Source organism: Lathyrus oleraceus, chromosome 4 (genome assembly GCF_024323335.1).
Source record: "Lathyrus oleraceus cultivar Zhongwan6 chromosome 4, CAAS_Psat_ZW6_1.0, whole genome shotgun sequence".
Classification (NCBI taxonomy): Eukaryota; Viridiplantae; Streptophyta; class Magnoliopsida; order Fabales; family Fabaceae; genus Lathyrus; species Lathyrus oleraceus.
Window position 1 is genome coordinate 60,800,670 of NC_066582.1, and position 27,917 is coordinate 60,828,586.

At 43.3% G+C, this 27,917-nt stretch overlaps 1 non-coding gene across 1 annotated transcript; it reads left to right on the forward strand.

Annotated features, from left to right (window-relative positions):
* Positions 1 to 2,992: 2,992 nt before the first annotated feature.
* On the forward strand, positions 2,993 to 3,099 carry LOC127077340 (small nucleolar RNA R71). Its single transcript, XR_007787173.1, has one exon. It is a non-coding gene; the product is annotated as a small nucleolar RNA R71 (small nucleolar RNA).
* The last annotated feature ends 24,818 nt before the right edge of the window (positions 3,100 to 27,917 follow it).

Consider the following 27,917-nt stretch of genomic DNA (forward strand, 5'->3'; position numbering starts at 1 on the left):
CCAATCGGGCGGTTTCATAATGGGTGCAGAGATTAATGCTTGCTTTAAAAGATTAAATGAGTCATTGCATTTTTCATCAAAAATGAATTCAGCATCTTTCATTAAAAGTTCGGTTAACGGTTTGGTTATTTTGGAGAAGTCCTTAATAAACCGCCGGTAGAATCCAGCGTGTCCAAGAAAGCTTCGGACTTCTCTGATGGTTTTTGGGGGTTTTAGGTTTTCTATAACTTCTATTTTAGCTTTATCTACCTCTATACCTTTTTCGGAAACTATATGCCCTAAAACTATTCCTTCGGTCACCATGAAATGACATTTTCCCCAATTTAGCACGAGATTCACCTCCACGCATCTCTCCAGGATTTTCTCAAGGTTAGCAAGACAATTATGAAAATTGAATCCGCAAACCGAGAAATCATCCATAAACACTTCCATGATACCCTCTAGGTAATCTGCGAATATTGACATCATGCAGCGTTGGAAAGTAGCTGGGGCGTTATAGAGGCCGAACGACATTCGTTTGTAGGCAAAAGTTCCATAAGGGCATGTAAAGGTAGTTTTTTCTTGATCTTCTGGGTGAATAGGTATTTGGAAGAATCCAGACTATCCATCTAGATAACAGAAGTAAGAGTATCTTGCTAGACGCTCCAACATTTGGTCTATAAATGGTAAAGGGAAATGGTCCTTCCTAGTTTCTTTATTTAATTTTCTATAATCTATACACATCCGCCATTCTCCTTCTAAACGATTTGCTACATGTTCGCCTTTATCGTTTTGCACGACCGTGATGCCTCCCTTTTTAGGTACTACATGCACAGGGCTCACCCACTTACTATCCGAGATCTGGTAGATTATACCTGCCTCAAGTAACTTAAGAACTTCCTTCTTAACAACATCACTCATTATAGGGTTTATTCTTCTCTGATGCTCCCTAGAGGGTTTTGAATCTTCTTCGAGCGAAATCCGATCCATGCATACGGATGGGCTTATACCTTTCAGGTCAGAGATATTATATCCTAAGGCTGAGGGATATCTTCGTAAAACGTCTAAAAGTTGGTTCGTTTCCTCATGGCTCAAGGTAGCACTAACTATAACTGGACGGTTCATCTTTTCATCGAGGAACTCATATCTCAGGTTCTTAGGAAGTTCCTTAAGTTCTAAGGTTGGTTTCTTAGGGCATGGCATAGGATCTGGGGTAAGGGATAAACATTCGTAAAGGTTGTCATCGATGTAAGGTTCTTTAAAGTCATCATCTTCCTTTATGGGGGTTGATGGTAACTTAATTGTTTTTATAATTTCTTTTTGTTCTAATTCTCTAACACATTCATCAATGATATCTAAGGAATAACACGAGTCTCCCATCACAGGTGCCATAAGAAATTTCGAAAGTATAAATTCTATTTTTTCGTCACCTACCTCAAATGTCAACTTTCCTTTCTTGACATCTATTATTGCTCCTGCATTTGATAAGAATGGTCTACCTAGAAGGATTGGTATATCATTATCCTCTTTGATGTCCATGACAACAAAATCAGTAGGGATAAATAGTTGACCTATCCTAACAGGAACATCTTCTAAAATGCCTATCGGATATTTAACAGATCTATCGGCTAACTGAAGTGACATCTTAGTGGGTTGTAACTCTCCTAAGTTTAACCTCTCACAAACTGCTAGAGGCGTTAGGCACACACTAGCTCCTAAGTCTAGAAAAGCTTTATTGATGACATGATTACCTAAAAGGCAAGGAATGGAGAAATTTCCAGGATCTTTATCTTTCTTTGCTAATTTGTCCTCGGAAATAGCATTACATTCCAAAGGCTTCGGATTGTCAAGTCTACGTTTGTTGGTAAGGATGTCTTTCAGAAACTCTGCATAAGAAGGTATTTGGGTGATGGCTTATGTGAAAGGGATTTCTACATGAAGTTTTTCTATAATTTTAATAAATTTTTGGTACTGTTTATTGATCTGGGTTTGTTTGAGTCTTTGTGGATATGGTATAGGTGGTTTATATGGCGGGGGTGGTACGTAAATTTTATCTTTAGGTTCTTCTCCTTTCTCTCGACCTTCCTGGTTTTCAGATTCCTCTGGTTCCTTTACTTTGTCCGGGGGTTTGGTACATTCCTTAGAAGTTTTGGGTTCACTCAATCTTGGGTTTGGTGGCTCATCATAAGCGTTCCCACTTCGTAGGGTAATGGCATTGGCTCGTCCTCTCGGGTTTTGTTGAGGTTGTCCAAGGAATTGTCCTCCAGGAGTAGTCTGAGGGGCTTGGTTTAAAGCTACCTGAGAGATCTGGGTTTCAAGCATCTTGGTATGAGTAACTATTTGGTCAACCTTGGTTCCTAACTGAGTAATCAAATCGTTAACATGAATGTTTTGGTTCATGAACTCCTTGTTTTGTTGGGTTTGAGCGGTGATAAAATTTTCCATAATTTTATCAAGGCTCGGCTTTGGTGGTACAGGTTGCATAGGTTGATTTGATCTAGGGGCTTGATAACTAGGTCTCGGAGGTGCATTATTTTGGATAGGGTTATTGTTTTTATAGGAGAAGTTCGGGTGATTCCTCCATCCAGGGTTATAGGTATTCGAGTATGGGTTCCCTTGGGTGTAGTTCACTTGCTCGGAGTGGGTTTCGTTTAATAGACTGCATTCTGCGGATTGGTGTCCTTTGGTTCCACATATCTCACAATCCGACGAAACTGCGGCTACAATTTTCGGGTTCGTGTACATATGCTCGACTTTAAGGGCTAATGCGTCTATTTTAGCTTGCATCATGTCTATAGAGCTTAGTTCATGCACTCCTCCTTGGGCTCCCTTCTTAACAATTGTCGCTCGTTCGACTCCCCATGATTGATGGTTTTGAGCCATGTCTTCGATGAGGGCACTAGCTTCAGGGTAATTTTTATTCATCAGAGCACCGCCTGCGACAGCGTCGATGGTCATCTTTGTGTTATAATGAAGTCCATTATAGAAGGTTTGAATGATTAACCAGTTTTCTAAGCCATGATATGGGCATGCTCGTAACAACTCTTTATATCTCTCCCAAGCTTCGAACAACGATTCTCCTTGGTTTTGGGTAAATCTAGTTATATGGTTTCAAAGAACGGCGGTCTTACTCAGGGAAAATATCTAGCAAGAAAAACTCTTCTAAGGTTATCCCAAGTCGTAATGGAATTGAGTGGAAGGGAATCTAACCATGATAGGGCTTTATCTCTGAGGGAAAAAGGGAATAATCTTAAACGTATTGCCTCAGGAGAAGCCCCATTGGTTTTAAAAGTATCTGCTAATTGAAGAAATATTTTTAAATGTTGGTTAGGGTTCTCGGTAGCGAGACCCGCGAATTGTCTCTGTTGCACTAGTTGTAACAGAGATGGTTTAAGTTCAAAATTATTGGCTGGGATAGTTGGGTTTACTATACTAGAACTAGGTTCTTCATTAGATGGTTGAGCTAACTCCTTAAGAGGTCTTTGGTTTTGATCTTCGGCCATAGCTCTCTTAATTCTATGAAAGAATAAACATGCGCGAGCGTAACGTTCAGGTTCCGCCAGAGGGTTTACAAAGCTTAAACTTCCGGTGCTGCGAGTTCTTCGCATTGACCGGCGGGAAATAACCTAAGTCTAAACGATATAACAACAGGAAAATGAAATTTGACGAAATTGGTCCCCGGCAACGGCGCCAAAAACTTGATGCGTGCTTTTCGCAAGTATACGAACGCGTCAGAGTAATATAAAAGATTATCGAATCCACAGAGACCAAGTGTCAATCTATTGTTATCTGTTGTTATGGTGTTTATCAAAGGCAATCGAAATAAGTGTTTTTGTAGTGTGCAATGAAAAGTAAAGTATTTAAATAGATTTAATTAATAAAGACAGGGTCGAATGTAATTCACATAATCAATTGATAATCCAAGTACTTGCTAATTGAACTACTTATGGGTAATATTTTATACTTTGAAAAGAACTAATTTAACAGGAACTGTCGCTTTCGCGTATTCAGAACCGAGTTGTACTCCCTAATCAAACCCTCTTATTGTCACTTATGAAAAGGCGCGCATTGCGTTAGAGTAGTAAACCTATTTTTAAGAAATATAGTGTCTTGACTAAGTTGAAAAGTATTATAACCTGGATTTATTAACCAAAAGAGGTCCTTACGAACCAGACTCTAAACTTATAAACGCGTCCGAAAATAGTTTTTAAAATCTCTTTTCTTCTTAATGTTAAAATCTCCTAATGAACTAAACAAAGCGCTTTCGCTGTTTTTGAAATAGTTAAAAAACAATTAAGTTTAAAAAGACGTTGGACGACTTTCGATCTTACCCAACGGAATTGAAGTGCGGGAAAACTTAATTCGAAAGTTAAAATAGCCCTTAAGTGTTTCTACGAACAATTGTACGCATTATCGGTTCAATTATGATCCTTACATTCTAACCTTATAAATTTAGCTAGACATGGTAAAGTAAAAGTGCATTAAAATAAATAAAGGTAATGCGAGTGCGGAAAGTAAATAAAAGTAGTGCGAGTGCGGAAAGTAAATAATTTAAAGCGAGTGCGAGAAAATAAATAAAGTAAAGCGAGTGCGAGAAATAAATAAAGTAAAAGCGAGTGCGGGAAATAAATAATTTAAAGCGAGCGCGAGAAATAAAAACCTGCTCCAATCGGAGGGCTGAGTAAATTGCAATGCGGAAAAGAAAATGGCGGCAGGATTAACTTCCTTCCAAAGTGCTCCAAACTCGATTACATACTCTATCACAGACTTGATGACACAATTGTGGTAATACTCCAATGCGAAGCGATTACCACTACAAAATACTGAATATATTGTCGCAACCTGAAAAATACAATGCGTGAAAAAAACAACCGGCGAAAGAAAAAGACAGAAGAGTCGTCACTGTGCGTTATTCATCCCAAAGGAGGGAAAGGAAACGCTCGAAGTAAACCTGAAAAAGGAAAGGACAAGACGGGGTCTCGCAACCAAATCTTGGGTTCGGGAGTCGGTTATGCGAAGGGAAGGTATTAGCACCCCTACGCATCCATAGTACTCTACGGGATCCACTTTTGTGGTTTTTGTCTAAAGGGTGTGGGTTTACCTAATGTGTTTATTTACTAAAAAGGTTAAGAGAAATGACTCGCGCGGATGTCGCATCCACTGCATACGTATCTCATCTGAATATGAGAATCAGAGTCTTCGTAGCTCGGCTGACCTATGGGTTGGGGGATGTGTGCTCGCTAAGACATCGCGTCTTATGCCTATGTATCTCATCTGGAATAAGAATCAGAGCAAGCCGTAGTTCGGCTAACTACGGGGTTCTGGATTGGGTTTTGGACGAACGACGTTACTACGCAATGTACCGGATGCTCAACCTTTGGAGACTTACTCACCTGTAGTAGAAGGAGTAAACATGTGTTATGGAGAAGAAAAATCAATGAAGGGTTTGTTTGCATTGTAGGAACGCGCATGCAAAAGGGTAATGAGGATAAGACCTCATAGCTCTTAACCCTGGACAAAGGAACCTGCATAAAGTAAACACAAAAACATTGCCTCCTATCGAGGTCTTCCAGCTAGGAAAGCAGTAAAATGCGGGAAAAATGTAAAAGTACCACGCGGATAAAGATCCGAAGTAACAGCAGTTAGAGGAATGGGAAACCCTGAGATCCTTCCAAGCTAACATCATCAAAGAAAGTGGGTCAGTACAGGTAATCGGAATGAACCTCCAGGGGTTATCCCACAAATAAAGTGGGAAACCACGCAAGTTATCCCTGCAAAAGTCATGTGCCTTCACAAAAACTCAACAGAAAGGTTAGACAAACAAGGTGAAATCCAGGGAAAACAATGCCATGGCAACACAAAGACAGGTTAGAGAAACAAAATAGGGTAACCAAGAGTTGCCCCTAAATCAAAATGTAACCACATGAATAATTCCATCAAAATTCACAAAAAGCTCACAAAAAGCAATCAAGGGTAGGAGGCCTAAACCTCTTGTCAAACACATGCATCAAAAGGGTATCAAATTCACCCATAATACCTCATACATTTAGAGCATTCAAATTAAAGGCATAAAGATGATGGATATATGGCAAACCTGATTGGAGAGATTGATTAAGATTGAATGGGCAAAGAGGTGGCCTTATAAGAAGAATCCGTCTGGTACGGTGAGAGTCAGTATGAATATCGAAAAAGAATGTTAAACTGGATACCAAAATAAATGGTAACACAGAAATAACCATGGCCTGAATGCGGCTCATCAGTCTGAATACTGGAAAGGACTTCGATCTGAACATCGGAAAATTGGCCTGAATGCCACAAGTCGCATCGACCTGAACGTCGGAAACTTCTTCGATCTGAACATCGGAAAGACTTGGCCTGAATGCCACTTCGATCTGAATATCGGGAAAACTGGCCTGAATGCCACTTCGATCTGAATATCGGAACACTGGCCTGAATGCCACTTCGATTTGAATATCGGAACACTGGCCTGAATTCCACAAGCCGTATCGACCTGAACGTCGAAAACTTCTTCGATCTGAACATCAGAACACTGGCCTGAATGCCACTTCGGTCTGGATACCGGAAAACTGGCCTGAATGTCACTTCGGTCTGGATACCGGAAAACTGGCCTGAATGCCACTTCGGTATGAATATCGGAAATTGGCCTGAATGCCACTTCGGTCTGAATACCGGAAAAACTTCATGCCTGTCAGCATCGGCAGAAATATGGAAAGATAATAGAGGCGGCGCATGGGCCAATGACACTTGCTGGGGATAACCAAGGTGGGTCATGAACAATCTTCAGTCCGAGTACTGGAAACAACTTCTAGCTTATCACTTGGGATACCGAGAATGTTTTATGCTTACATGCGTATGTTTGAATCTTTCAATGGCGTAATGCTCCATGAAAATGGAAATGCTACGCGATTTGGGAGGATGCAATGCAATATGATTCTACATGCAGGGATGCGAAATGCTGGGTAGAATGCCAAGCTGAGGCAAGGGGATCTACTGGGGAAATGATCACCATCTTCTGGACCCTGGCAAGGCTGTTGGAGATGCACATCGCAAAGAATTTTGTGGGGAAATGACCCGCCATACGGTGTTCTAGCAATGACGAAATACCGAGATTCTGACTGGGGAGAGAACGACATTGAACACCCGCTATTGGGGAAAGCAATAGTGGTTCTGGTAACCACGATCTGCGAGAGATGACTCAACAGGGGAAGCAAACACTGATACGGTACCGAGGTTCTGCTTCAAGGAAAGAAACCATGGATCTGGCATTGGGGTTATCGATCTGGCCTCGAACTCTAAGGAGCAGCCACTTCTGCTGGGAAGATACAGTCTGGCACTGTCAACTCCGCTGGGGGTATACAATCTGGCACTGTCAACTCTACTGGGGAGTGTATATTCTGAAACAACCGCTTGGGGAAGTACGGTGGTGAGAACCTGCTGGGGATTGAAGAATCCAACACTCTGATCAGCTCTGCAGGGATAAGACACCGAATTCGTCTGTTGGTGACCTCATTGGGGAAGATATTCACGATCATCTGCAAGGGGATTTTAAGGAAATGCCCCGAGGGTATCTGTTCTGAATAGACGATCCAAAGCACTTAAAATTTACAGCAATTTTAAATGTTTATTGAGCATGTACCTGCAAAGCCCTTATGTGTCATGATGCAATGTTTATCAAAAATTCGGACGTCATTTTTGCAAACAAAACAGTAAAATGAAAATGAAAACAGAGATATACTGAATAACATGATTTTATTGATTGAATGGCCTCTGAATAGGCATTTACATCAGGAAGCAATCCCTGGAAAGAGGTAATCGCACAAAAGATAAAAACAGAAATTAATCTAATGGCAATGTGAAATGGATTTCAATTGGGTTCCAATTCTGCTATGACTTGCCCGTCTTCAAGATCCTCCAGATGATCAGCCTTCTGAAAAGGTGATTGGACTGTTTCCTACCTTTCGAAAATTTCCAGTCATCGGCATGAGATGAGATTCAGAACTAACTCAGAACGCAGTCATTCGCTTAATCCCTAACTTTTGCCTGGATCGCCCTTTTCGGGTTTTCAATCCACCGGGATACCCATTTTTGCCTAAGTTGCCTTTTCAGGTTTTCAACTTACCGGGTGTACGATCTTTTCATTTTTAATCCCTAATTTTTGCCCGAACCTTTTCATTTTCTTGGTTCGTCGGGATGCCCATTTTTGCCTGGACTATTCTTTTTACTGTCCAGCGGGTCTATTTTATGCGAAATATTTTTTAACTGGGTCTGAGTTCACAGGGGAAGTGAAGTTTTCACCATCCATAGTTGCAAGCATTAAGGCCCCACCATCAAAAACCTTGGTGACAATATACGGTCCATCATAGTTAGGAGTCCACTTGCCCCTGTGATCTGTCTGAGGAGGAAGGATCCTTTTCAACACTAAATCTCTGACTTGGAAACAACGAGGACGCACTTTCTGATCAAAGGCTCTCTTCATCCGAATCTGATACAACTGCCCATGACAAATGGCTGCCATTCGCTTCTCTTTGATAAGACTCAACTCATTGAACCTTGTCCGAATCCATTCGGCTTCGTCTAACTTGACATCCAACAGGACTCTTAGAGAAGGAATCTCCACTTCAACAGGTAGGACTGCTTCCATACCATACACCAGGGAGTAAGGGGTTGCCCCGGTCGACGTACGTACTGAAGTACGGTACCCATGCAAGGCGAAAGGTAGCATCTCATGCCAATCTCTGTACGTGACGACCATCTTCTGCACAATCTTCTTTATGTTCTTATTTGCCGCCTCAACAGCGCCGTTCATCTTAGGGCGGTAAGGGGAAGAATTGTGATGCTGAATGTTGAAGTTCTGATACAACTCCTTCATCATTTTGTTGTTGATATTAGAACCATTATCAGTAATGATTCTTTCGGGAATCCCATAGCGACAAATGATTTCTTTCTTGATGAAACGGGCAACCACATGTCTGGTGACATTCGCGAACGACGCTGCCTCGACCCACTTGGTGAAATAGTCGATGGCAACAAGGATGAAGCGATGCCCATTGGAAGCAGTCGGCTCAATCTTTCCAATCATGTTAATGCCCCACATAGAAAACGGCCACGACGAAGACATCACATTCAGAGGATTTGGCGGTACATGCACCTTATCAGCATAAATCTGGCATTTATGACACTTCCGAGCATATTTGAAGCAATCTGACTCCATGGTCATCCAATAATAACCCGCTCTCAACAATTTCTTAGCCATTGCATGTCCGCCGGCATGAGTACCGAAGGAACCTTCATGAACTTCCTGCATTAACATGTCCGCCTCGTGTCTGTCCACGCATCTGAGCAAAACCATGTCGAAGTTCCTCTTATACAGCACATCGTCTTTGTTCAAGAAGAAACTGCCTGCAAATCTTCTCAAAGTCTTTCTGTCATTGTTGGATGCCCCTGCATGGTACTCTTGATTCTTCAGAAAGCACTTGATATCGTGATACTAGGGCTTGTCATCGACTACCAGTTCAATAGCAAACACATATGCAGCCCTGTCAAGGCGCATCACATCGATCCTGGGAGCATGGTTCCAGCGAATTACCTTGATCATGGAGGATAGAGTAGCAAGTGCGTCTGCCATCTGGTTCTCATCACGAGGTATATGATACAATTTTACTGTTGTGAAGAAAGTCAACAGTCTTCTCGTGTAATCTCTGTAGGGGACCAGAGTGGGTTGGAGAGTATTCCAATCACCATTCACTTGATTGATCACCAGAGCTGAATCTCCGAAGATGTCCAAAGTCTTGATTCTCAAATCAATGGCTTGCTCAATACCCAAGATACAGGCCTCGTACTCAGCTTCATTATTTGTGCACTCAAAAGTCAAACGAGCGGTGAAAGGTATGTGGGCACCTTTCGGAGTTGTAATGACAGCACCAATTCCACTTCCTCTAGCATTGACAGCCCCATCAAACAACAAAGTCCACTTTTCGTTTGGATCAGGTCCCTCCTCGACAACTGGCTCTTCACAGTCTTTCATCTTGAGGAACATGATGTCTTCATCAGGGAATTCAAACTTCATCGGCTCATAATCATCAATCGGCTGCTCGGCAAGGTAGTCGGACAAAATACTACCTTTGATGGCCTTCTGTGACGTGTACTGAATATCATACTCTGTTAAAATCATTTGCCAACGAGCGACCCTTCCGGTGAGAGCTGGCTTCTCGAATATGTATTTCACTGGATCCATCTTAGAAATCAACAAGGTAGTATGGTTCAGCATATACTGCCTCAGTCGGCGAGCAGCCCAGGCCAAAGCACAACAAGTTTTCTCAAGCTGCGAATATTTGGCTTCACAGTCGGTAAACTTTTTGCTAAGGTAGTATATGGCATGCTCTTTTCGACCAGACTCGTCATGCTGTCCCAATACACACCCCATCGAGTTCTCAGTCACTGATAGGTACATTATCAGAGGTCTCCCAGGAACTGAAGGTATAAGGATCGGAGGTTTCTGTAGATACTCTTTTATCTTCTCGAAAGCCCTTTGACAATCTTCATTCCACCTGATAGCCTGATCTTTCTTCAGCAATTTGAAAATTGGCTCACACGTGGTTCTTAGGTGAGAGATGAACCTTGCAATGTAGTTCAACCTCCCTAAGAAACTACAGACTTGCTTCTCTATTCTTGGCTTTGGCATTTCCTGTATCGCTTTTACTTTGTGGGGACCCACCTCAATCCTTTTTCCGCTAACAATAAAACCCAGCAATTTTCCCGATCTCACCCCGAAAGTGCACTTGTTCGTATTAAGTCTCAGTTTGAATTTCCTCAAACGCTCAAACAGTTTCTGCAAATTCACCAAATGTTCTTCTTCTGTCTGAGATTTGGCAATCATATCGTCCACATAAACCTCGATTTCATGATGAATCATATCATGGAACAGAGTTACCATAGCTCGTTGATATGTTGCTCCGGCATTTTTCAGACCAAACGGCATCACCTTGTAGCAGAAGGTGCCCCATGGGGTTATGAAAGTTGTCTTTTCCATGTCTTCTGATGCCATCTTGATTTGGTTATAGCCAGAAAAGCCATCCATGAAGGAGAATACCGAGAACTGAGCTGTATTATCCACCAAAACGTCAATGTGAGATAATGGGAAATCATCTTTAGGGTTAGCTCTGTTCAGATCCCGGTAGTCGACACACATCCGTACCTTTCCATCCTTCTTAGGTACTGGGACGATGCTTGCAACCCATGGCGGATAATTGGTGACTGCTAGAAACCCTGCATCCAACTGCTTTTGCACTTCTTCCTTTATCTTGACAGCCATCTCTGGTCTTGTTCTTCTGAGCTTCTGCATGACCGGAGGACAACCTTCTTTGAGAGGCAAGCGGTGTACCACGATGTCTGTGTCCAGCCCGGGCATGTCCTGATAAGACCAGGCGAAGATGTCAACGTATTCTTGCAGCAATTCAATCAGCCCTTTCTTCACATCATCTCCCAAAGCAGCCCCTATCTTGATTTCTCTCTTGGCGTCCTCGGTGCCGAGATTAATCACTTCAGTAGGCTCTTGATACGGTTGAATGACCCATTCTTCCTATTTTAAGAACCTGACAAGTTCTTCAGGGAGTTCACGGTCTTCATCACCCTCTTCTTCAGCTTGAAAGATTGGATTTTCAAAGTCGAAGCGAGCCATAGCAGAACCGTTATCAATAGGATCCGGTGATGTGCATCTGCATGAGTGATGGTATGTGCTTATGAGTGTGAAAAAAAGTGGAAACTAAACAAAACATTGCCATTTTTTTATTTTGAAAAACTGCAAAAATAGAAAGACAGGGAACGAAATATTTGAATGCAAAAATACGTCCTTTATTTATGATAAAAATGCAAGTGTCACATAGACGGGCCCTACAATGAGTCATTACGCCCTGGGCGGAACGTAAGACTTGGATATGCATGAATAAACAAAGAAAATTACTCTTCAAGAAGAGTGACTTGGATAATCTCTTCAGAAGACCAATTGTTGATGACTTCACCCGGGATCCTCGGACGCACCCAGTTGTCAATGTCACAATCACTATCCCCATCTTCTTCGTTGACTGCAGATACTTGACCATACTGAATGATGCCAGCACTGGAGAAAGTGATCGGCCCCTAAAGTGTTGTAGAAGTCAAAACTGGCTGATACCCAATCCCTAACTTACCTTCTTTCACTGGTAATTCCAACAGACGCCCCCAACCGGGAGCAGCACCTGAATCCACCACGGCCTGTGCCTGCTTAAAGGATGAGATAGAGGCACCCGCTTTAACCTCTTTCACAGACTCTTGGATAGACAAATCTTCAACCTGGAGGATACCTTTGTCGAGCAAGGCCTGGATACCCTGCTGTAGCTTCAAACAACCTCCATTCTGAGTGGCACAATCCAAATAACCCTTCCCAGAACCGGGGAAAACATCGGCCTTCAGCAAGCATCCTTTGATATCCAACAATGGAGTCTTCAACTTCAACACATCCTTAATGGACTTGACTTTTCCCTCTATCATGTTAGCGTTCGCACCACCATGTTGGGGCATCGGATTGTTAACGACATTCGGAGCCGGTGCAAGGTCGATGGCCTTTGAATCTATGAGGTCTTGAACTACGTGCTTAAAAGCTTTGCAGTTCTCAATATTGTGGCCAGGTGCCCCAGAGTGGAAGCTACACCTAGCGTTGGCGTCGTAACCCACCGGAAGTCTACCAACAGGAGGAGCCAGAGTGCGCAACTGCAAAAGTTGTAGTTGTTGAAGACTAGAAAGCAACTGAGCGTACGACATTGGAAGGGTGTCGAAACGCCGGTCCATCATCCTTTGCCTCTGTTGATAAGCGGGTATGTTACCCGGTTGCTACTGCTGTTGATACTGAGCTGGTTGACGTTGTGATTGTTGTTGTTGTAGTGGCGCTGCAGCTGGAATGGTCACAACCGCAACATACGGTTGCTGATGATAATTCTGAAAATTATTCCTCCGGTTATCCCTGTTTTGATAAGAAGATATGGCATTTGCATCCCCTTCTCTCCTCTTCTGTCCCTGAATGAACGACTTCTTCACCCCTGATGAGGATCCACCTCCACTCTGGCTCTTATAGGTCTTTAGGTAATTCTCGACCCTTTCTCCAGTAGAGACCACATCAACAAAGTTGGAAGCATTGCACCCCACTAGACGCTCCAGATAAGGTCCAGGCAGCGTATTCATGAACATGTTGGCCATTTCCTTTTCCAACATAGGAGGCTGAACACGGGAAGCTTTATCCCTCCAGCGTTGAGCGTATTCCCTGAAGCACTCATTGCTTTTAAGAGACAGGTTCTGAAGTTGAGTTCTGCCTGGAGCCATGTCTGCATTATACTGATACTGCTTCACGAAAGCCTCTGCCAAATCCCTCCAGCAACGGATGTGGGCTCTGCCCAGCCTCATATACCATTCCAAGGATGTCCCAGCTAGGGTTATCCTGGAAGAAGTACATAAGTAGCTTCTCATCATCAGAGTATGCAACCATTTTACGGAAATAGGCTTGCACGTGAGTTTTGGGGCAAGAGTTGCCATGGTATTTGTCAAATATCAGGACCTTGAATTTCGGTGGCACTCTCACACCTGGGACCAGCCCCAAGTCAGCAACATCTACTCCCAGAAGATTCTGTCCTTCCACTGCCTTCAACCTCTCTTCCAATCTTCTAAACATGGGGTCCATGCCATGGCCCATGCCAAAGTCTTCCTGAAGTAGGGGGAATTGATCGGCCTGATCATCATGAATGGGTTGTTGATCTAGGTTGACATGCGGGATCGGGATAGGCCCCGGTCCATTGGGACCATTAGCCTCTCCAGCTGGAGGATCAGCCAACGTCTCTGGTTGAGTAATAGGGGGATCCCTCTGTACCAACAATCTAAGCTCCTGCTATCCTTGAGCCACCCCTTGAACCAAATCCATGAATTGATTCATGCGAATCTTCATCTCGGCGAGCTCTGCTTGTAGGCTCTCCATCGCTCTCTGTTGATTCCTTCGGGTACCGTATCGGTGCATGCCTGAGTCAGCTATCCTGCTAGTGGGACACCAAACAACTGAGAACACTGTGGCGGTACCTGTTATGCAAGACATGCGGATGACTATGCAAATGCAATGACATGTTTATCAATTCCTAAAGGCATTCTATCCCCTTGATTCCAGTCTCACATTTTATAAACAGTATAAGAAGAAAACCCTGACTAGAATCAAGAAGAAGATATGAACCCCTGGGAATGGATAAACATGTGTTAAATGATATGAATGCAAATGATGTGATGATGTGAATGCAATGCAGTGGTATGTCAATCAGGATTGCTGTATCTGCTTGAACATCTGTCGGGTTACACTATCTGAAGAGAAAACCACTGAGGAATATAATACAAGATCAAAGCTCTGCTCTAGAAAACCGGGTTGGTTGGAGGTTAAGGTTTCCTAAATTTAGCCCGCCCCTCACTAGTAGGTTCTAAGAACAGAAGTTCGTCAACTTCAGCCCTTTAGTCGCGAATAATACGTTTACCAATGAAGGTTTGGCATTATTACGGGATAAAATACCTCCACTGACTCCCCTCAATAGGACATCCTAAAGCAAGTTCCCAGTCTCAGGGTCCTCGGATTGATCAGCGAGAATGCGCCCACCAGAGCTAACATAATCACGTCTTGGAGGAGAGGCCTCAACTGAGTTCTCGGGAAATGGTCACCAGAGTCGACGATTTCTAAAGGAACATCATGTCGTTACGGAACATCCGTAGGACATAATATATCCAAGAGAAACCTCGTCTGGGTGTGGTTCTTCACGAACGACTTAACGTAGTAACATGCCACGCAAGCCTCATGATCATCCACTCTAAAACCTGTGTGTACAGTCAAGCCTTGGTAATGGGCTTATCTCTCGTAGAACGTCCCATCCCAACAAACAAACAACAGCTCCAACAGATACAGCAGATGAATGCAAGTAAGTAAGTAAATAAATGTACAAAAGCATGAACACCCAATGAACCAGAAATCACACAAGCTAGGAGGGACTCGCTTAGGGAAGATGGACCAGCAAGAGGTCAACTTCTTAATCCCCAGCAGAGTCGCCAGCTGTCACAACCTGAAAAATACAGTGCGCGAAAAAAACAACCGGCGAAAGAAAAAGACAGAAGAGTCGCCACCGTGCATTATTCATCCCAAAGGAGGGAAAGGAAACGCTCGAAGTAAACCTGAAAAAAGGAAAGGACAAGACGGGGTCTCGCAACCAAATCTTGGGTTCGGGAGTCGGTTATGCGAAGGGAAGGTATTAGTACCCCTACGCATCCATAGTACTCTACGGGATCCATTTTTGTGGTTTTTGTCTAAAGGGTGTGGGTTTACCTAATGTGTTTATTTACTAAAAAGGTTAAGAGAAATGACTCGCGCGGATGTCGCATCCACTGCATACGTATCTCATCTGAATATGAGAATCAGAGTCTTCGTAGCTCGGCTGACCTATGGGTTGGGGGATGTGTGCTCGCTAAGACATCGCGTCTTATGCCTACGTATCTCATCTGGAATGAGAATCAGAGCAAGCCGTAGTTCGGCTAACTACGGGGTTCTGGATTGGGTTTTGGACGAACGACGTTACTACGCAATGTACCGGATGCTCAACCTTTGGAGACTTACTCACCTGTAGTAGAAGGAGTAAACATGTGTTATGGAGAAGAAAAATCAATGAAGGGTTTGTTTGCATTGTAGGAACGCGCATGCAAAAGGGTAATGAGGATAAGACCTCATAGCTCTTAACCCTGGACAAAGGAACCTGCATAAAGTAATCACAAAAACATTGCCTCCTATCGAGGTCTTCCAGCTAGGAAAGCAGTAAAATGCGGGAAAAATGTAAAAGTACCACGCGGATAAAGATCCGAAGTAACAGCAGTTAGAGGAATGGGAAACCCTGAGATCCTTCCAAGCTAACATCATCAAAGAAAGTGGGTCAGTACAGGTAATCGGAATGAACCTCCAGGGGTTATCCCACAAATAAAGTGGGAAACCACGCAAGTTATCCCTGCAAAAGTCATGTGCCTTCACAAAAACTCAACAGAAAGGTTAGACAAACAAGGTGAAATCCAGGGAAAACAATGCCATGGCAACACAAAGACAGGTTAGAGAAACAAAATAGGGTAACCAAGAGTTGCCCCTAAATCAAAATGTAACCACATGAATAATTCCATCAAAATTCACAAAAAGCTCACAAAAAGCAATCAAGGGTAGGAGGCCTAAACCTCTTGTCAAACACATGCATCAAAAGGGTATCAAATTCACCCATAATACCTCATACATTTAGAGCATTCAAATTAAAGGCATAAAGATGATGGATATATGGAAAACCTGATTGGAGAGATTGATTAAGATTGAATGGTACGGCCGGATTTGCAAAGTAATACTAGGGCTTGTGTGAGGCGGAGTGAACTTCTCAGGGCTGCCTGAAGGTTGCTGCAGAGTAGTTCCTAGGTTTCCTTCTCTCAAAATCTTTCTCCAGTGAATCTCCCAGTGTAACTCCAAGTTTGTTTTCCTCTACTGAAACTTCAGTATTTATAGACTGATTTTCGTGGGTAGTGGGCTCAAATGAGGGAGACCCAAGTCCAAAAAAATTTGTAATATTTTATTTATTTATTTAATTAATTTTATTTATTTATTTATTTTTAACCTTTTTTTTTTTTTTTTTTTTAAGTTTCTTGGATCTAATCCTGATTGACATGATGAAATGCAATGTATCTAATGTTAAATGACCTAAAAATGAATACATGCATGAGGTGTAAAGCGTATGCTTCCAGGAAAAATGAAGGGTAAATTTTGGGGTATTACAGCTGCCCCTATTCAATCAACTAGAGACCCGGAAAGAAGATGGCAGCTGCTTTCGTAATTTCGAGGTATCAAGGGATTGAATACAATAAAAGCCCAAAAATTTGCACTAAAGTGAAGTGAAGTGACAATGCCTATCAGAATCGGCAAAGAGGTGGCCTTAAAAGGAGAATCCGTCTGGTACGGTGAGAGTCAGTCTGAATATCGAAAAAGAATGTTAAACTGGATACCAAAATAAATGGTAACACAGAAATAACCATGGCCTGAATGCCGCTCATCAGTCTGAATACTGGAAAGGACTTCGATCTGAACATCGGAAAATTGGCCTGAATGCCACAAGTCGCATCGACCTGAACGTCGGAAACTTCTTCGATCTGAACATCGGAAAGACTTGGCCTGAATGCCACTTCGATCTGAATATCGGGAAAACTGGCCTGAATACCACTTCGATCTGAATATCGGAACACTGGCCTGAATGCCACTTCGATCTGAATATCGAAACACTGGCCTGAATGCCACAAGCCGTATCGACCTGAACGTCGGAAACTTCTTCGATCTGAACATCGGAAAACTGGCCTGAATGCCACTTTGGTTTGGATACCGGAAAACTGGCCTGAATGCCACTTCGGTCTGGATACCGAAAAACTGGCCTGAATGCCACTTCGGTCTGGATACCGGAAAACTGGCCTGAATGCCACTTCGGTCTGAATATCGGAAATTGGCCTGAATGCCACTTCGGTCTGAATACCGGAAAAACTTCATGCCTATCAGCATCGGCAGAAATATGGAAAGATAATAGAGGCGGCGCATGGGCCAATGACACTTGCTGGGGATAACCAAGGTGGGTCATGAACAATCTTCAGTCTGAGTACTGGAAACAACTTCTAGCTTATCACTTGGGATACCGAGAATGTTTTATGCTTACATGCGTATGTTTGAATCTTTCAATGGCGTAATGCTCCATGAAAATGGAAATGCTACGCGATTTGGGAGGATGCAATGCAATATGATTCTACATGCAGGGATGCGAAATGCTGGGTAGAATGCCAAGCTGAGGCAAGGGGATCTACTGGGGAAATGATCACCATCTTCTGGACCCTGGCAAGGCTGTTGGAGATGCACAGCGCAAAGAATTCTGTGGGGAAATGACCCGCCACACGGTGTTCTAGCAATGACGAAATACCGAGATTATGACTAGGGAGAGAACGACACTGAACACCTGCTGTTGGAGAAAGCGATAGTGGTTCTGGCAACCACGATCTGCGAGAGATGACTCAATAGGGGAAGCAAACACTGAGACGGTACCGAGGTTCTGCTTCAAGGAAAGAAACCATGGATCTGGCATTGGGGTTATCGATCTGGCCTCGAACTCTAAGGAGCAGCCACTTCTGCTGGGAAGATACAGTCTGGCACTGTCAACTCCGCTGGGGGTATACAATCTGGCACTGTCAACTCTACTGGGGAGTGTATATTCTGAAACAACCGCTTGGGGAAGTACGATGGTGAGAACCTGCTGGAGATTGAAGAATCCAACACTCTGATCAGCTCTGCAGGGATAAGACACCGAATTCGTCTGTTGGTGACCTCATTGGGGAAGATATTCACGATCATCTGTAAGGGGATTTTAAGGAAATGCCCCGAGGGTATCTGTTATGAATAGATGATCCAAAGCACTTAAAATTTACAGCAATTTTAAATGTTTATTGAGCATGTACCTGTAAAGCCCTTATGTGTCATGATGCAATGTTTATCAAAAATTCGGACGTCATTTTTGCAAACAAAACAGTAAAATGAAAATGAAAACAGAGATATACTGAATAACATGATTTTATTGATTGAATGGCCTCTGAATAGGCATTTACATCAGGAAGCAATCCCTGGAAAGAGGTAATCGCACAAAAGATAAAAACAGAAATTAATCTAATGGCAATGTGAAATGGATTTCAATTGGTTTCCAATTCTGCTATGACTTGCCCGTCTTCAAGATCCTCCAGATGATCAGCCTTCTGAAAAGGTGATTGGACTGTTTCCTACCTTTCGAAAATTTCCAGTCATCGACATGAGATGAGATTCAGAACTAACTCAGAACGCAGTCATTCGCTTAATCCCTAACTTTTGCCTGGATCGCCCTCTTCGGGTTTTCAATCCACCGGGATACCCATTTTTGCCTAAGTTGCGTTTTCAGGTTTTCAACTTACCGGGTGTACGATCTTTTCATTTTTAATCCCTAATTTTTGCCCGAACCTTTTCATTTTCTTGGTTCGTCGGGATGCCCATTTTTGCCTGGACTATTCTTTTTACTGTCCAGCGGGTCTATTTTATGCGAAATATTTTTTAACTGGGTCTGAGTTCACAGGGGAATTGAAGTTTTCACCATCCATAGTTGCAAGCATTAAGGCCCCACCATCAAAAACCTTGGTGACAATATACGGTCCATCATAGTTAGGAGTCCACTTGCCCCTGTGATCTGTCTGAGGAGGAAGGATCCTTTTCAACACTAAATCTCTGACTTGGAAACAACGAGGACGCACTTTCTGATCAAAGGCTCTCTTCATCCGAATCTGATACAACTGCCCATGACAAATGGCTGCCATTCGCTTCTCTTTGATAAGACTCAACTCATTGAACCTTGTCCGAATCCATTCGGCTTCGTCTAACTTGACATCCAACAGGACTCTTAGAGAAGGAATCTCCACTTCAACAGGTAGGACTGCTTCCATACCATACACCAGGGAGTAAGGGGTTGCCCCGGTCGACGTACGTACTGAAGTACGGTACCCATGCAAGGCGAAAGGTAGCATCTGATGCCAATCTCTGTACGTGACGACCATCTTCTGCACAATCTTCTTTATGTTCTTATTTGCCGCCTCAACAGCGCCGTTCATCTTAGGGCGGTAAGGGGAAGAATTGTGATGCTGAATGTTGAAGTTCTGATACAACTCCTTCATCATTTTGTTGTTGAGATTAGAACCATTGTCAGTAATGATTCTTTCGGGAATCCCATAGCGACAAATGATTTCTTTCTTGATGAAACGGGAAACCATATGTCTGGTGACATTCGCGAACGACGCTGCCTCGACCCACTTGGTGAAATAGTCGATGGCAACAAGGATGAAGCGATGCCCATTGGAAGCAGTCGGCTCAATCTTTCCAATCATGTCAATGCCCCACATAGAAAACGGCCACGACGAAGACATCACATTCAGAGGATTTGGCGGTACATGCACCTTATCAGCATAAATCTGGCATTTATGACACTTCCGAGCATATTTGAAGCAATCTGACTCCATGGTCATCCAATAATAACCCGCTCTCAACAATTTCTTAGCCATTGCATGTCCGCCGGCATGAGTACCGAAGGAACCTTCATGAACTTCCTGCATTAACATGTCCGCCTCGTGTCTGTCCACGCATCTGAGCAAAACCATGTCGAAGTTCCTCTTATACAGCACATCGTCTTTGTTCAAGAAGAAACTGCCTGCAAATCTTCTCAAAGTCTTTCTGTCATTGTTGGATGCCCCTGCAGGGTACTCTTGATTCTTCAGAAAGCACTTGATATCGTGATACTAGGGCTTGTCATCGACTACCAGTTCAATAGCAAACACATATGCGGCCCTGTCAAGGAGCATCACATTGATCCTGGGAGCATGGTTCCAGCGAATTACCTTGATCATGGAGGATAGAGTAGCAAGTGCGTCTGCCATCTGGTTCTCATCACGAGGTATATGATACAACTTTACTGTTGTGAAGAAAGTCAACAGTCTTCTCGTGTAATCTCTGTAGGGGACCAGAGTGGGTTGGGGAGTATTCCAATCACCATTCACTTGATTGATCACCAGAGCTGAATCTCCGAAGATGTCCAAAGTCTTGATTCTCAAATCAATGGCTTTCTCAATACCCAAGATACAGGCCTCGTACTCAGCTTCATTATTTGTGCACTCAAAAGTCAAACGAGCGGTGAAAGGTATGTGGGCACCTTTCGGAGTTATAATGACAGCACCAATTCCACTTCCTCTAGCATTGACAGCCCCATCAAACAACAAAGTCCACTTTTTGTTTGGATCAGGTCCCTCCTCGACAACTGGCTCTTCACAGTCTTTCATCTTGAGGAACATGATGTCTTCATCAGGGAATTCAAACTTCATTGGCTCATAATCATCAATCGGCTGCTTGGCAAGGTAGTCTGACAGAATACTACCTTTGATGGCCTTCTGTGACGTGTACTGAATATCATACTCTGTTAAAATCATTTGCCAACGAGCGACCCTTCCGGTGAGAGCTGGCTTCTCGAATATGTATTTCACTGGATCCATCTTAGAAATCAACAAGGTAGTATGGTTCAGCATATACTGCCTCAATCGGCGAGCAGCCCAGGCCAAAGCACAACAAGTTTTCTCAAGCTGCGAATATTTGGCTTCACAGTCGGTAAACTTTTTGCTAAGGTAGTATATGGCATGCTCTTTTCGACCAGACTCGTCATGCTGTCCCAATACACACCCCATCGAGTTCTCAGTCACTGATAGGTACATTATTAGAGGTCTCCCAGGAACTGGAGGTATAAGGTTTGGAGGTTTCTGTAGATACTCTTTTATCTTCTCGAAAGCCCTTTGACAATCTTCATTCCACCTGATAGCCTGATATTTCTTCAGCAATTTGAAAATTGGCTCACACGTGGTTGTTAGGTGAGAGATGAACCTTGCAATGTAGTTCAACCTCCCTAAGAAACTACAGACTTGCTTCTCTATTCTTGGCTCTGGCATTTCCTGTATCGCTTTTACTTTGTGGGGACCCACCTCAATCCTTTTTCCGCTAACAATAAAACCCAGCAATTTTCCCGATCTCACCCCGAAAGTGAACTTGTTTGGATTAAGTCTCAGTTTGAATTTCCTCAAACGCTCAAACAGTTTCTGCAAATTCACCAAATGTTCTTCTTCTGTCTGAGATTTGGCAATCATATCGTCCACATAAACCTCGATTTCATGATGAATCATATCATGGAACAGAGTTACCATAGCTCGTTGATATGTTGCTCCGGCATTTTTCAGACCAAACGGCATCACCTTGTAGCAGAAGGTGCCCCATAGGGTTATGAAAGTTGTCTTTTCCATGTCTTCTGGTGCCATCTTGATTTGGTTATAGCCAGAAAAGCCATCCATGAAGGAGAATACCGAGAACTGAGCTGTATTATCCACTAAAACGTCGATGTGAGGTAATGGGAATTCATCTTTAGAGCTAGCTCTGTTCAGATCCCGGTAGTCGAGACACATCCGTACCTTTCCATCCTTCTTAGGTACTGGGACGATGTTTGCAACCCATGGCGGATAATTGGTAACTGCTAGAAACCCTGCATCCAACTGCTTTTGCACTTCTTCCTTTATCTTGACAGCCATCTCTGGTCTTGTTCTTCTGAGCTTCTGCTTGACCGGAGGACAACCTTCTTTGAGAGGCAAGCGGTGTACCACGATGTTTGTGTCCAGCCCGAGCATGTCCTGGTAAGACCAGGCGAAGATGTCAACGTATTCTTGCAGCAATTCAATCAGCCCTTTCTTCACATCATCTCCCAAAGCAGCCCCTATCTTGATTTCTCTCTTGGCGTCCTCGGTGCCGAGATTAATCACTTCAGTAGGCTCATGATACGGTTGAATGACCCTTTCTTCCTATTTTAAGAACCTGGCAAGTTCTTCAGGGAGTTCACGGTCTTCATCACCCTCTTCTTCAGCTTGAAAGATTGGATTTTCAAAGTCGAAGCGAGCCATAGCAGAACCGTTATCAATAGGATCCGGTGATGTGCATCTGCATGAGTGATGGTATATGCTTATGAGTGTGAAAAAAAAGTGGAAACTAAACAAAACATTGCCATTTTTTTATTTTGAAAAACTGCAAAATAGAAAGACAGGGAACGAAATATTTGAATGCAAAAATACGTCCTTTATTTATGATAAAAATGCAAGTTTCACATAGACGGGCCCTACAATGAGTCATTACGCCCTGGGCGGAACGTAAGACTTGGATATGCATGAATAAACAAAGAAAATTACTCTTCAAGAAGAGTGACTTGGATAATCTCTTCAGAAGACCAATTGTTGATGACTTCACCCGGGATCCTCGGACGCACCCAGTTGTCAATGTCACAATCACTATCCCCATCTTCTTCGTTGACTGCAGATACTTGACCATACTGAATGATGCCAGCACTGGAGAAAGTGATCGGCCCCTAAAGTGTTGTAGAAGTCAAAACTGGCTGATACCCAATCCCAAACTTATCTTCTTTCACTGGTAATTCCAACAGACGCCCCCAACTGGGAGCAGCACCTGAATCCACCATGGCCTGTGCCTGCTTAGAGGATGAGATAGAGGCACCCGCTTTAACCTCTTTCATAGACTCTTGGACAGACAAATCTTCAACCTGGAGGATACCTTTGTCGAGCAAGGCCTGGATACCCTGCTGTAGCTTCAAACAACCTCCACTCTGAGTGGCACAATCCAAACAACCCTTCGCACAACCGGGGAAAACATCGGCCTTCAGCAAGCATCCTTTGATATCCAACAATGGAGTCTTCAACTTCAACACATCCTTAATGGACTTGACTTTTCCCTCTATCATGTTAGCGTTCGCACCACCATGCTGGGGCATGGGATTGTTAACGACATTCGGAGCCGGTGCAAGGTCGATGGCCTTTGAATCTATGAGGTCTTGAACTACGTGCTTAAAAGCTTTGCAGTTCTCAATATTGTGGCCAGGTGCCCCAGAGTGGAAGCTACACCTAGCGTTGGCGTCGTAACCCACCGGAAGTCTACCAACAGGAGGAGCCAGAGTGCGCAACTGCAAAAGTTGTAGTTGTTGAAGACTAGAAAGCAACTGAGCGTACGACATTGGAAGGGTGTCGAAACGCCGGTCCATCATCCTTTTCCTCTGTTGATAAGCGGGTCTGTTACCTGGTTGCTACTGCTGTTGATACTGAGCTGGTTGACGTTGTGATTGTTGTTGTTGTAGTGGCGCTGCAGCTGGAATGGTCACAGCCGCAACATACGGTTGCTGATGATAATTCTGAAAATTATTCCTCCGGTTATCCCTGTTTTGATAAGAAGATATGGCATTTGCATCCCCTTCTCTCCTCTTCTGTCCCTGAATGAACGACTTCTTCACCCCTGATGAGGATCCACCTCCACTCTGGCTCTTATAGGTCTTTAGGTAATTCTCGACCCTTTCTCCAGTAGAGACCACATCAACAAAGTTGGAAGCATTGCACCCCACTAGACGCTCCAGATAAGGTCCAGGCAGCGTATTCATGAACATGTTAGCCATTTCCTTTTCCAACATAGGAGGCTGAACACGGGAAGCTGTATCCCTCCAGCGTTGAGCGTATTCCCTGAAGCACTCATTGCTTTTAAGAGACAGATTCTGAAGTTGAGTTCTGTCCGGAGCCATGTGTGCATTATACTGATACTGCTTCACGAAAGCCTCTGCCAAATCCCTCCAGCAACGGATGTGGGCTCTGTCCAGCCTCATATACTATTCCAAGGATGCCCCAGCTAGGCTATCCTGGAAGAAGTACATAAGTAGCTTCTCGTCATCAGAGTATGCAACCATTTTATGGAAATAGGCTTGCACGTGAGTTTTGGGGCAAGAGTTGCCATGGTATTTGTCAAATATCGGGACCTTGAATTTCGGTGGCACTCTCACACCTGGGACCAGCCCCAAGTCAGCAACATCTACTCCCAGAAGATTCTGTCCTTCCACTGCCTTCAACCTCTCTTCCAATCTTCTAAACATGGGGTCCATGCCATGGCGCATGCCAAATTCTTCCTGAAGTAGGGGGAATTGATCGGCCTGATCATCATGAATGGGTTGTTGATCTAGGTTGACATGCGGGATCGGGATAGGCCCCGGTCTATTGGGACCATTAGCCTCTCCAGCTGGAGGATCAGCCAACGTCTTTGGTTGAGTAATAGGGGGATCCCTCTATACCAACAATCTAAGCTCCTGCTGTTCTTGAGCCACCCCTTGAACCAAATCCATGAATTGATTCATGCGAATCTTCATCTCGGCGAGCTCTGCTTGTAGGCTCTCCATCGCTCTCTGTTGATTCCTTCAGGTACCGTATCGGTGCATGCCTGAGTCAGCTATCCTGCTAGTGGGACACCAAACAACTAAGAACACTGTGGCGGTACCTGTTATGCAAGGCATGCGGATGACTATGCAAATGCAATGACATGTTTATCAATTCCTAAAGGCATTCTATCCTCTTGATTCCAGTCTCACATTTGATAAACAGTATAAGAAGAAAACCCTGACTAGAATCAAGAAGAAGATATGAACCCCTGGGAATGGATAAACATGTGTTAAATGATATGAATGCAAATGATGTGATGATGTGAATGCAATGCAGTGGTATGTCAATCAGGATTGCTGTATCTGCTTGAACATCTGTCGGGTTACACTATCTGAAGAGAAAACCACTGAGGAATATAATACAAGATCAAAGCTCTGCTCTAGAAAACTGGGTTGGTTGGAGGTTAAGGTTTCCTAAATTTAGCCCGCCCCTCACTGGTAGGTTCTAAGAACAGAAGTTCGTCAACTTCAGCCCTTTAGTCGCGAATAATACGTTTACCAATGAAGGTTTGGCATTATTACGGGATAAAATACCTCCACTGACTCCCCTCAACAGGACATCCTAAAGCAAGTTCCCTGTCTCGGGGTCCTCGGATTGATCAGCGAGAATGCGCCCACCAGAGCTAACATAATCACGTCTTGGAGGAGAGGCCTCGACTGAGTTCTCGGGAAATGGTCACCAGAGTCGACGATTTCTAAAGGAACACCATGTCGTTACGGAACATCCGTAGGACATAATATATCCAAGAGAAACCTCGTCTGGGTGTGGTTCTTCACGAACGACTTAACGTAGTAACATGCCACGCAAGCCTCATGATCATCCACTCTAAAACCTGTGTGTACACTCAAGTCTGGATAATGGGCTTATCTCTCGTAGAACGTCCCATCCCAACAAACAAACAACAACTCCAACAGATACAGCAGATGAATGCAAGCAAGTAAGTAAATAAATGTACAAAAGCATGAATACCCAATGAACCAGAAATCGCACAAGCTAGGAGGGACTCGCTTAGGGAAGATGGACCAGCAAGAGGTCAACTTCTTAATCCCCAGCAGAGACGCCAGCTGTCGCAACCTGAAAAATACAGTGCGCGAAAAAAACAACTGGCGAAAGAAAAAGACAGAAGAGTCGCCACCGTGCGTTATTCATCCCAAAGGAGGGAAAGGAAACGCTCGAAGTAAACCTGAAAAAAGGAAAGGACAAGACGGGGTCTCGCAACCAAATCTTGGGTTCGGGAGTCGGTTATGCGAAGGGAAGGTATTAGCACCCCTACGCATCCATAGTACTCTACGGGATCCACTTTTGTGGTTTTTGTCTAAAGGGTGTGGGTTTACCTAATGTGTTTATTTACTAAAAAGGTTAAGAGAAATGACTCGCGCGGATGTCGCATCCACTGCATACGTATCTCATCTGAATATGAGAATCAGAGTCTTCGTAGCTCGGCTGACCTATGGGTTGGGGGATGCGTGCTCTCTAAGACATCGCGTCTTATGCCTACGTATCTCATCTGGAATGAGAATCAGAGCAAGCCGTAGTTCGGCTAACTACGGGGTTCTGGATTGGGTTTTGGACGAATGACGTTACTACGCAATGTACCGGATGCTCAACCTTTGGAGACTTACTCACCTGTAGTAGAAGGAGTAAACGTGTGTTATGGAGAAGAAAAATCAATGAAGGGTTTGTTTGCATAGTAGGAACGCGCATGCAAAAGGGTAATGAGGATAAGACCTAATAGCTCTTAACCCTGGACAAAGGAACCTGCATAAAGTAAACACAAAAACATTGCCTCCTATCGAGGTCTTCCAGCTAGGAAAGCAGTAAAATGCGGGAAAAATGTAAAAGTACCACGCGGATAAAGATCCGAAGTAACAGTAATTAGAGGAATGGGAAACCCTGAGATCCTTCCAAGCTAACATCATCAAAGAAAGTGGGTCAGTACAGGTAATCGGAATGAACCTCCAGGGGTTATCCCACAAATAAAGTGGGAAACCACGCAAGTTATCCCTGCAAAAGTCATGTGCCTTCACAAAAACTCAACAGAAAGGTTAGACAAACAAGGTGAAATCCAGGGAAAACAATGCCATGGCAACACAAAGACAGGTTAGAGAAACAAAATAGGGTAACCAAGAGTTGCCCCTAAATCAAAATGTAACCACATGAATAATTCCATCAAAATTCACAAAAAGCTCACAAAAAGCAATCAAGGGTAGGAGGCCTAAACCTCTTGTCAAACACATGCATCAAAAGGGTATCAAATTCACCCATAATACCTCATACATTTAGAGCATTCAAATTAAAGGCATAAAGATGATGGATATATGGCAAACCTGATTGGAGAGATTGATTAAGATTGAATGGTACGGCCGGATCTGCAAAGTAATACTAGGGTTTGTGTGAGGCGGAGTGAACTTCTCAGGGCTGCCTGAAGGTTGCTGCAGAGTAGTTCCTAGGTTTCCTTCTCTCAAAATCTTTCTCCAGTGAATCTCCCTGTGTAACTTCAAGTGTGTTTTCCTCTACTGAAACTTCAGTATTTATAGACTGATTTTCGTGGTTAGTGGGCTCAAATGAGGGAGACCCAAGTCTAAAAAAATTTGTTATATTTTATTTATTTATTTAATTAATTTTATTTATTTATTAATTTTTAACTCTTATTTTTTTTCGTTTTTTTTTTTTTTTTTTATTTTTTTTTTTAAGTTTCTTGGATCTAATTCTGATTGACATGATGAAATGCAATGTATCTAATGTTAAATGACCTAAAAATGAATACATGCATGAGGTGTAAAGCGTATGCTTCCAAGAAAAATGAAGGGTAAATTTTGGGGTATTACATATATGCCTAAGTGAAACAAAGTTGCTTCTGAGTTTGCCTCTGCTCTAAGTTTGGATCTTCGTCTGCTCTAAGTTTGGATGATTGTAAAAGTGAATTCGCGTTTCTATTTATAAGCAAGTAAAAAGATGGAAATGAC